At 41.7% G+C, this 11,866-nt stretch overlaps 1 pseudogene; it reads left to right on the forward strand.

Moving 5' to 3' along the window:
* Nucleotides 1-2,652: 2,652 nt before the first annotated feature.
* On the forward strand, nt 2,653-2,753 carry LOC121458582 (annotated as a pseudogene).
* The last annotated feature ends 9,113 nt before the right edge of the window (nt 2,754-11,866 follow it).

An 11,866-nucleotide genomic window follows, 5' to 3' on the forward strand; every position in this document is an offset into this window, starting at 1 on the left:
GTGGAAAACAAAAGGAAATTCATCAGGCTCCCAGCTTCAAACAGTGGGACCCTGATATAGAATGTAAGTCACAGGAGTAAATCTCTCCAAAATGAGGTAAAATTCACTAGATGCAGAACGTTTGGGTTGACGCAAGCAAGGGAAAAAATTATGTGTGTGTTTGTAACATCATAGATGTTGTCTGGAGCTGGAAACTCCCACCCACAAAGCAGCTCCTGAGGTAAAGATATAGACATAAGCAGTTTGAGAGTATGGTGGCTTGAGTAATAACGGCCACAGGCTCACAGATTTGAAGACTTGGTCACCAGGGAGTGGCACTAGAGTCATCAGGAGTGGCATTATTAAGAAGAATTAAAATGATTAGGATATGTCACCTTGTTGAAGGAAAGGTGGGCTTTAAGGTTTCAAAAGCCCATGCCAGATCCAGTCTCTCTCTCTCTCTCTCTCTCTCTCTCTCTCTCTCTCTCTCTCTTTCTCTCTCTCTTGATCAGAATGTAGCTCTTAGCTACTCTTCCAGCGCTAGAGGTGCCACCATGTTCCCAGCATGTCCCCTGCCATGATGATAATGATAACGGCAAGCCAACAATTAAATACTTTCTTTTACTTTCTTTCATAAGAATGGCCTTTCTTAGTCATGGTGTCCCTTTACAGCAACAGAACAGTGACTAAAGCAGAGGAAAAGGTGGGGGGATATCTTAGAACATTCCATCATGTAGGGAAGACAGAAAAGACAAAGGAAGCAAGTCAGTAAAGAATCCTAAAATGAACTTCTCACAGTTACATCTGTAAGAAGCTGGGCTCTACACACACAGGCCGACAGGAGTCAGAATCAGTAAAAAGAAAGATAAGGATGCTGGAGTGTTTACCCTACAACCCCATCCTTCAAGACCAACCATTGCTCTGCAGCAACAGTTAACTCTGTGCCCACAAGCCCAGATCCCATGTGCGATCAGAGAATATGCTTCAGAAAGAGCAGAAGATCTCTTTGTTTAGAGGACTGTCCCTTGAGTTCCCCATAGTAGATAAAGGGCAAAGAATAAGACACTGCCAACATGGTACAAAAGACTTCCCAGAGAAATAGTACTTGACTAGGCTAAAAGAAGAACAGGATCTGGCCTATGGTAGCCAGGGGAATCCAAGTCAAAGAGTAGTGAACAAAGGCACAAGGCAGGTATAGAGAGGCTAGAAAGGAATCCAGCAAAGCTCCGCTTTGGGGTGGTTGGCCTAGAGGAAAGCTAATCATACTAACTGACTTTGATTCTGCCTCTAGAATTGTTATTTAAATGGTCATCAGTACTGAACATGAAATGTCACTGCTAGCAGTCTTTCACAAGAAGCTTTTCCCATACATCCATGTGGAACTCATAATACTGGCAAATAACTTCTGGAGAAAACAAGTAAAGTAATTAGAATGAATTGAGACATTTATCTTTTCTCTATTAATTTATAAGAATTTATCATTGACCTACTGTATCTACTAACAATATAACCCCCACCCAGGCTATCATTGTTTTTTAGTATTGTTTAGGATAATTTTTTTCATATTACTTCTCATTCATATGTCATTTTGAATGTGCTCCAAGTCAGAAGAAAGAAACTTCCTGTATAGAGATGGGAGTGGCCATCCGTCCTTGTGGAGGTTTAAATGAAAATGACCCCCATAGGCTCATAGGGAGTGACACTATTAGGGGGTATGGCCTTCTTGGAGGAAGTGTGTCACTTGGGGTGGGCTTAAAGATTTCAGAAGTTCAAGCCAGGCCCAGTGTGTCACGCACTCTTCCTGCAGCCTTCGGATCTGAAGGTAGAACTCTTGGCTCCTTTTCCAGCACCACGTCTGTCTGCACTCCCCATGCTCCCTAACATGACGATAATGGACTAGCCCTATGAACTGTAAGGGAGCCCGATTGAATGCCTTCCTTTATAAAAGTTGTGGTCACAGTATATCATCACAGCAATAAAACCCTAAGACAATCGGGTGATCTGAGCCACTCTGTTTGCTATGCACAGATAGAGAGAGTGACCCTGGAGGCCAAGCGCATGATCCACAAAGATTGAAAAGGAGAAAATGCAGCTGACACTCTTGACCTTCTCCCTGGACGAGCTGACTTCTGATCGGTGATACCGGTCAGTGTGCAGGAAAGATCTTTGTGAAAGGCCGGAAAGTAAGTGTTTTAATTCTGAGGACCTAAATCTTGATCCGCTTTTGCTCAAGCCTGCTGCTGCACACGAACAGCCATAGAAAATATATAATGTCAGAAAGATATTGCTCAATCTATAAAGCACTTGCCTTGTAAGAACAAGTTTGATCCCCAGAACCCACATTTTTAAAGACCCAGGTATAGCTTGTAACCGCAGTCCTGGAAGGCAGAGACCTAGGGTTCACTGACCAGTCAGCACAGACTACATGACAGATTGCAGGTTAGTGAAAGACTCTGTGGAAAAAAAAAAAAAAGGTTTGCTGTGAGACTGTCGGAAGTTAAAGCTATAAAATGTCACCAACATAAGATGAAGGAAAGCAAGCATAGAGGGATAGGGCAAAGCCTGAGGCCTCAAGCCTACACAGAGAACCAGGGGCAACTGAGGAAAGATGGGAACAGAAGTGTTCTGCCCCAGGGAAGACCAATCGTCCAATACCAAATAATCATTCCTAAAACCATACATACAGGTGGCATACAGGTAGAACAATACAGAGAAGATTATCATAACCCCAACATAAAGGTGACATACAAATTTGTGAAGTGTTTCATATTTTTTAAAAAGGAAAGTGACATACAGACTTAACAGGTAACATCTAGAAATATATATATGCATATATGCATATCAAAACAATTAATGGAAAAAGAGACCATGAATTTGAAAGAAAGCAAGAAGGTATGTATGGTAGGGTTTGGATGGAAGAAAGGGAAAGGAAGAGATGATGCAGTTATAGTATATACTCTCAAAAATAAAATAAGAGTTTGAAAGATGGATAGCAGCTGAGGAATGTTACTGGAGATTACACTCTGCCTTCTGTCTGCAAACACATGCACACCATCTGAAGACACAGGAACACACATACAAAGATGATATAAACAAGAGCACTATCTAAAAACACTCCAGTGTGAATGTCATGTTTTTTTTTAATTTATATGGAATCGTTTTCCTCTTTTATTTATTTTGATTTATTTCAAACTTAAGAAAATGTGACCACTGTTCTTTGCTTTCAGGTTGTATAACATCAGTGCTGGGCAGAATTCAGCCCATGAGCCTTAGCTTGCCCAATGCATGCTTATCATTCAGGTCAGCTACAGAAGCCTAAGGAAAAGAATATTCTCCACTTTGCAAGCAGAAAAGACATGTGTCAGGCGAGCAAGATGATAGAGGATATAGGTGCCTTCTGCCAAGCCCAGTGACTTGAGTTCAATCCCCAAAACTCACATGAGGGAAGAAGAGAACTAACTCATGCAACTTGTCCCCCCCACAACCTTCACATACATGTGCTAGCCCACATACATTCACACACACTCACACATACCCCCAAAATGAAATTTTTAAAAAGATAAATGCCACATCTGAGCAGGGTTTTTAGAAGATATGGCATGGTTTTACTACCTTATCTCTTATGTCACTTCTATGAATGTCATGACTGGTTAACCTGGATCCCAAAGTGAAGATTGTGTTCTTGTTTGTCCCAGCCGCCCAGAACCAAAATAATCACATAGAAACTGTATTAATTAAATCATCACTTTGCTCATTAGCTCTTGCTTCTTATTGGCTAACTCTTACATCTTAATTTAACTTGTTTCTATTAATCTATATATCACCATGAGGTCATGGCCTACCAGCAAAGTTTCGGCATGTCTATCTCCAGTGGCGGATCCATGGTGTCCCCTGACTCCGCCCTCCTTTCTCCAGCATTCAGTCCAGTCCTCCCCACCTACCTAAGTTCTGCCCTATCAACAGGCCAAGGCAATTTCTTTTTTCATTAATGGTAATCACAGCACACAGAGGGGACTCCCACATCAAGATTATACAGCAGGGCTACAGTCAAGCTACTTACCTGGCATGTGAAGCAAATTACAATAAGCAGGGCTCCAAGAGGCGTCTTGATTGATACAGGCCACCAGCATCTGGGAATCACATCGCCTTATCTCTTTCTGTGCATGTTCTAAGGGATTTCCCCTTAAGAGCAGTGTACTATGGCTCAGTCTGGATCCCTTTCATCCCTGTCCTTGTTTGAGGCTCTGGGACTGATACATGTTCATTAAATTTTGAGACAGAAAGTTCCATTATGGGTTGAAGAGGATTCTAAAATGTTCACTCTGGAATCTGATGTTATATTTCAAATTATTTTATTTCAGCTCACAGTGAAGGCAGCCCAGAGGAGTTAGCTACATAATTGCTCTTTTAACAGTCCTGGCAACCCTTTGCACATTTAATTATTCCATAATTACTCATACTTACCACCTAGTGTAGAAGCTGGATGTGGATTATCGAACTTTATGATGAATATAAAAGAAAGGCAGCCGTCACTCTCTGTTCCCAGATGGTCTCTTCCCTCTTGGAATGAGGACAAACAACTCTTGTTAGGCACTGGGGATAGTTGAGGACAGCCAGAGACCAAAAGTACCACAAAGATGAGCCTGGAGACCTCACAGAGGGAAAAGGCACAAAATTCCTCCCAGTTCTCAGTGACTCTTCCTACAAGTCACAGGGCCCCCATGAGATGCCCAATCACTCACTGGGAAAAAAAAAAGTCTTGGGACCCAAGTTTTGAGTCAAAAGCCCTCCAGCATGCTTTCATGCTCTTGTCAGAGCCATTCCAGGTCTCCCTGTCACCTTCTAAAGGAAGCCTTAATGTGTTGAACAAATCATGACTAGACCTGCAGTCGGTGCAGGTATCATGTAACTTGACCTTGAGTTTCTTCTGAATCACAGCTCTAGAATTAATGGAAAAGACAATCAATGGCAATTAATAGGTAAATCCATAACTAATACCCTATACTATAGGCTTACAATTATGAATCCTATAGCAACCAAAGTTATGCCAGAAGAAGAAAGGGCACAGCCTACTCATGGTTGTTGCTGTCATTGATGATGGTTGATTTGGTGTTCCTGGCCTCCCATAACTCTACATGCCTTACAGAACACTCTGAGGAGAGTTTGTATAGATAAGGATGTTACAAGAAAAGTTTTACTGTGCCCTACAGAACACTTTGAGAAGAGGAGAGTTTGTGTAGACCAGGATGTTATAAGAATGTGGCCATCTGCTCACATGTAGTGTTAAACCATAGACATTAGCCACTCCAAAAGACACCACGAGCATCCCAATTGTCCAGGAAGTGCTCCACGTACCTCTTTTGTGATCCTCTTATGAGTCCAAAACTATAAAATTAAGCCCTCAGCCCCTGATTTCTTTAGTGTCTCTGACTGAGAAACTATTGCACTCATACACAGCCTGTCCCTACTGAATTGCCCAGTTATGGAGCCGAGAGCATTAAGCAAAAACACAAGACTTGAGTAACCGTACAAACCAACTTCAAGGTCATACAGGGATAAACAACCAAGGGATAGTTATACTTTGAAGCAAAAGGGAAATCTTTTTTGGCTATGACAGCATTTTTAATCTATTCTTTGGATTTTATAGATCAGAATTGTCTGGAATGGCCATAAAGAAGCCCAGGTGAGATGGATTTGCTTGTGTGTGTGTGTGTGTGTGTGTGTGTGTGTGTGTGTGTGTGTGTGTGTAAAAAATTAGGAAGCCAACACTCTCAACATGCAGGTGCTTAAAGATGTACTGAATGAGATTAGAGTAAACATGCAGGCTGGGGCCAAACGGTGACTGTGTTGGGATGATGCTCTATGGGTTTGAGATGGCTGCCTATGTGTGGGCAGCTCGCATCATCTTGTGTTTGTCTCTGTGACGGAAACCTGAGCCTTGGGTCCTCACTTTTCACCGTGGGGGTTATCCACCTGGCACTGCTGCTCCTGGGACAAATGGCTGTCTCTATGTACAACTTTAAACAGGGCTTGCAAATACGTTCCAAGAATGAGTGCGTTGGGATTTTATTACTTTTGGTAATATTCCATCATGACTGCTATGGGGTTTCATGACCTTTGAACATGGCTAGGACGGCATGTTTAATTTATTCTCTGGATTTTATAGACTAAAATAAGTGTGATTCCCTTTACTCTCAATAGCTAGAGACCTTGTTCCTGACTGCACTCCTAAGAGAAAGAAGGCACGGGGCAGAATAAAAGGCCCTGGATGGGAGTCTATGAATCTTCCCCAAGAATAGACCCCTGGCACTTGGATCGCAGAGTCTTCTCCATTGGAGCCCAGAAACAGTGATTAAGATGGACATCTTATGAATCAAATCAGAAACTTTTTCTAAAAGGAAAACAGCTGAACTTCCACCGTATAAATATTACTAGATGGCCTGAGGCTCAGATGCCATTCACAAACTCCTCTAACTGCACGCTCACAATTTATGACATTTAACAGAGCCCCTGGAGAGAGCTCCAGTCCTGCCCGCACTCCGCAGCCAAATATTAGCCTCCTTGTATTAATGAGGCCAGGGCAGGGAAGAGGAAGAGGAAAGAGCACTGAGTGATTCTGCTTGTTAACTCTCAACCTTCGTCTCTCTCCTCATCTCCTCCCTCCAAGTATGCCTCTTGCCCTCAAGTTCCGGATTTAAAAAAAAAAAAAAAAAAAGACGCTCTCAAAACAAAAATTCAGGGTGCCCTGCCACCAAGCATCAATGCCAGGACCAGGGTGTCTCTCATCACCCCAGAAATCCTGCACTACACACATACCCCAAGACCCAGGTAAGGAAGGAGGGCAGAAGGTGAGGAAGCAGATACAATGAAAGCTGGGTGGGCACTGGCCTCACTCAATCTGCATCCATCAGCTTCTCTCACGCCAGCCTCTGAGCGGGCATGGCTCTGCAGGAAGTCACTCTTGGCTTCCCATCAGGGAGGATCTGGTGTTTAGCACAAGGCACTCTGGGCAAGGACCACTTGTGGACAGGCAGCAGCTCATTAGAATAATCAGTCCGTTCCTCACACCGTTCACTTTTGCCCTTCTCTTGGACAGGACAGTTTCATGCCCATCCATGTAGTAAAAATGAGGGGAAATTAATATAAGTATGTCACATGTAATATTTAAGGCCAATTTATACCAAAAAAATATTCTTTGCTCATTTAAAATTCAATTTTGATTAGGTATCTACATTTTATCTGTCAGCCCTGCTAAGGCCTCGGGTTACAATCTCCAAGTGGAAACTTCAATTACTTCAGTGCTTTCCAAACTTTTGAATATCGTGTGTTCAAGGGTGTGCATAAGTAGATCAGAATCAAGCTGTTCTGGCCAGAGCAGAGGAAAACAACAACAAAAAATCATCCTGCTGTCCTTTAAAATAAGATCTATTCATTTTTGTGCTATATGTGTTTCTTCATATATGTACATACATGTACATATGTGCACCTCTGCTTGCTATGCAAACACTCTACAGAGGCCAGAAGAGGGCATTAGATCTTCTGGGACTGCAGTTACAGATGATTGTAACCGACCATGCTGGTGTTGGAACCTAAACCCAGATCCTCTGCAAGCCATCTCTCCAACACCCCACCCACACACCTTCAGCACAGATCTGCTCAGAATTGTGATGAGAAGCCAAGGGAAGCCCCACACCCCTTAAGGCCACTTGTATCTGCTTGCTCTGCCACTAGGTGAGAAGTCAGGAGCTCATCTCAGACACGCCATGTTATAATCTCAATCCCCACCCCCAGAAGACATCAGGTCACTCTCTGCCCTGTTTAGTCACATCTCCACAGGAATGAAATGCCACAGACTGTGTACATCAAGAGGGCATGTGAGAGTGGATGTGAATCACTTAGTCAGTGACCTTGAAGTGCAGTCTCTGAGTACCAGTCTCCTGGGACTGTCTTAATAAACAAAGGTTTTCTTAAAGAAAAGAATCTAAAACCCACAAAAGAGTACAATAGCGCATCATTCCAGTTACACAAAATTCTATAAAGATGCAAACTAATCACCCAGGTGAATGGCTGGAAAGGGACAGAGAAGGAAGCAGAAGCCTCAGTTGGCCACAGGAAGCTTGGAAGTGATGAATGGGTTCACTGTCTTCCTTGTGATGATGGCATATTCATATATATATATATATATCATATATCATATATCATATACATACACATCATATTCATCATATAAATACACAGTCAAACCTACAAAAATGTAGTCTTTAAATATGAGAGCTTTCCGAATATCATTTATATCTTAATAAATCTTTTGAGAAATAAACAATCACCAAATATTTAAAAGCTCATACACAAGCATGATTCTCATTGTTAGGCTTATTTTTATTCAGACAGAAAACAATGAAACTAGCAATAACCTTTGAGATTAAAGATTGTCTTTTCTTCCCCTTAGAGTTAAAAAAAAAGGCAGATTTATTAAGGCTCGCACAGTGTTATTATCTCCAATATGCAAAGGATTTTTGAATGTTGTCTGGGCCAACTCTCTTTCAAATGCACCCCTCACTCCTCTCCCACCTCTAAATCCAAATCCTCCTGGTTCTTTCCCTGCATATCTCCCATTTCTACCCTTAGTTCTCTGCCTCTGCCATCCTCAGCTCATCCAAACATCCGAGGTCTTTTCCTGGACCACTGAACCAGCCTCTTCCGGATCCCACATCTCTAATATCCCTTGTTTTCAATCAATCATCCACAGGGCAGAAAGATGCTTTCCAATGTCATTTGATCATCTTACTCTGCTGGGGAGATGGCTCAGTGGTAAGAGGACAAGTATGAGGACCTGAATTCCCATCCCCATTACCCACATAAAATCCAGGACTAGATCACATAGCTGTATCCCAGCTCTGGGGGAGAGAGGCTTAGGACAGGTGGGTCCCAAGGGCAATCTAGCTTAAACAAGCAAGTTCCATACTTCTGGCTTCCATGTATATGCTCAAAGTCAAGTGCATTTACACATAAATATGTATGCATATAACAGAGAGGGGGAAAGAGATCCCTTTATTTGGTTCCGATACGGCTTAGAAAAAGACTCCCAATCTTCCATGGGCTACAAGATGCATGTGAGCTAACCCCTACCTATCTAGCTAGCGTTAGTCACTACCACTCTGGTTTTCTATTTCAGTCAATACAGATGGGATGTCTTCAAGTATCTCACACTCCTCCTCATCTCCGGGAGTTGTGTTTCCCACAAGCCATTTCTCTATCTTGAGTATCTACTGCCCTTCTCTCTAACCAACTATTTCAGGGTCCTAGTAGAAACATTGCTTTCTCTGAGTTTAGTTCATTCCCCAGATAAGATCCGCCTCCACATTTTAAATCCCTGATGCATCACATCTTCTCTTTTGTTGATTGTAAAATACTCATTTTCCTTCCATAAGAGTCCAAGAAGATCATTTATAATTTACCTCTGTATATGAACCACAAGAGTTTTGTGTATAGTAAGTATATAAAAACTATTGCTTAATGAGTTATTACAGAACTTCTATTGTCTCATACACTGTTCTGTTGTGGCTCATGGACAACCTTTCAAAGTCATTAAAATGTCAACAAACCACTCCAAATCTACATGAAATTCTAGAAGTGATCCTTGACTACATGAAATAGGATTACTGTATAGCAAAGCTTTGAATGTTGTTTGCTGGATCAGTTCCACACACGGAAAGCTATCTTTCAAACATATTTACACCTGTGTACAAAAAAATGTATTGTTTAATTGTTCATAATAATAAAGTCCTAAAACACACCAGATATCCATGCAAAGGGCACTGGTTAAATCATAATATATTCCTGGGTTTGGAGTGTGTGTGTGTGTGTGTGTGTGTGTGTGTGTGTGTGTGTGTGTGTGTATTAGGGAATATCGATGCCCAGTATATTGTCAGATATAAAAATAATAAACCCAATGTTCAGAAAATTTTGTTTAAAAAATTGACTGTGTATAAGGTGGGGGAGGGCATAGTCCAAAGAACACATACTAAATTGCTATACATGAGAAATATAAAACAATTCAAAGCTACTCAGTCATATATTTTTGCCACCTGAAAAATGAGGCAAAGAAAGAAGATTTAAGAAAAAATATGCTGACCTATTGACACCAATAGAGACACTAGATTTAAATGTGCTGTGACTTGGTCCATTCTCTTGGAATCCTTATTTCTGCTAATGAGCTTGAAAGTGATGTTTTTATTGTTATTGTTGCTATTGTTATTTTTTAGTTTGGTTTGGTTTGAGTTCAGGTTTTACAGAAAATATTGACCACCAATGGCTGCTCACAACAAAAGGCTGAAGGGGCAGAGCTAGCTAGGGCTCACGGCCCATCCTGCCACCATCTTTCTGCTAACTGTTCCATCCCGCTGATGCTCCATCAGCAGGCTTACAGGGGCAGCTGGTCTTCCAGCTCTACCGCTAGCACAAGTGCACACTGGTGGAAGCTGTCTAGACAGTGACTTTACAGTGAGTATAAGGAGCCTTCAAAACATCTGTACTGTTGTGTGACAAGCAATGGATGTGTTGATGGGTCATCTTTTTGATGAATTGCATTTTCTGCCATAAATGAATACAGTTCCATTCTAATCTTAGCCCCCATAGTCTTTGACACCCTGTCTCTACCTTACAAAGTCCTACATTGAGAACAAAGGTTTATAGAAAGCAATGTCCAGATAAAATCAGGAAAGCAGAATGTCCAAAAAGACAGTGCTGATGAAATAAGGTGTGCTGTGTCTGAAGACCCACACCGTAAACAGTAATCTGAAAGGCGATTGCACCTTTATAATTTTCAACTACTTGGGATTGCATGAAAAGGCGTGGCTTGTTTCTCTGATTCCGCTTTCTTTTATTTAATATAGCTTAGAGATGATCCACTAAAACTAACTTGGATTTTGGAAGGCAACTAACACAAGAGAGCCGAGAGTTAGGCATGTGGAAGAGCGCTACAGTGACAGGCTATTCCTGTTATTTGGCTGGAATAATACCAGTACATACAATATACATCACTGAGCACATCCCCAGTCATATCAAATATCCCTCACATCCCAGCTCCCACAGTCCTTGTGAATTGCTTACACAAAATCTTCGAACAAGTAGCCTCAGAATGATGCCCCTGAGGCAGACAAGAAGACAAGAATGCTTGCAAAATCACGGGAAGCTACCCTACAGGCAACTATGGTTTTTCCAGACCCATTACCTGAAGTCAGGCTCACTAGAGTCCCCATATAACTAACTGAGAATATTCCCTCTTTAAAATGAATATTCACTGTGTCCCCTGGGACTCACTCACAGCAAAGGGGGAATATTTTCGTCTTGTTCCCTGCTTTCTGCATTTGTAACTGAAAAACAACTCTTCGCTTCACTGGGCAACTGCCCCAACTATCTGTTTCACCAACTAACCACCCTTAATTCCATCCCTGATAATTGGATTCAAATATTTTGTCAGTACGATGAAGACTTAGGAAGTATTGTTTACTTGGTTTAATGTAAAAATATCAAAAACTACTCTGAGAAACAGTGTGGCATTGAGGGAAAGGTTCAATTCTGGAAAAACAGACACCAGAATTCAAATCCTGACTGACCCCCATTTGGAAGTACTTGACCTGCACAGGCCCCCAATTTCCTCTTAAAATCATACTGGAATAGCACTTTGTGAACAGCATAGACTGATCCCCTGCTTGCTGGGTGTACTGTGATAACTTAATCTGTCACTTATGAAGAAGTGGGTAAAAGGGTTAGCAGAGTGCCCAGCCTTTAATTTCTTATGTATGCTCCAACAACTTTGCACATGGAAATATCTTGGGTGTTGAGAAAATGCAAATTCTGACTCAGAAAGAATGAAATGGGACTT

Source organism: Microtus oregoni, unplaced genomic scaffold, assembly GCF_018167655.1.
Source record: "Microtus oregoni isolate MIOR12 unplaced genomic scaffold, Mior012 000017F_ref0000208, whole genome shotgun sequence".
NCBI lineage: Eukaryota > Metazoa > Chordata > Mammalia > Rodentia > Cricetidae > Microtus > Microtus oregoni.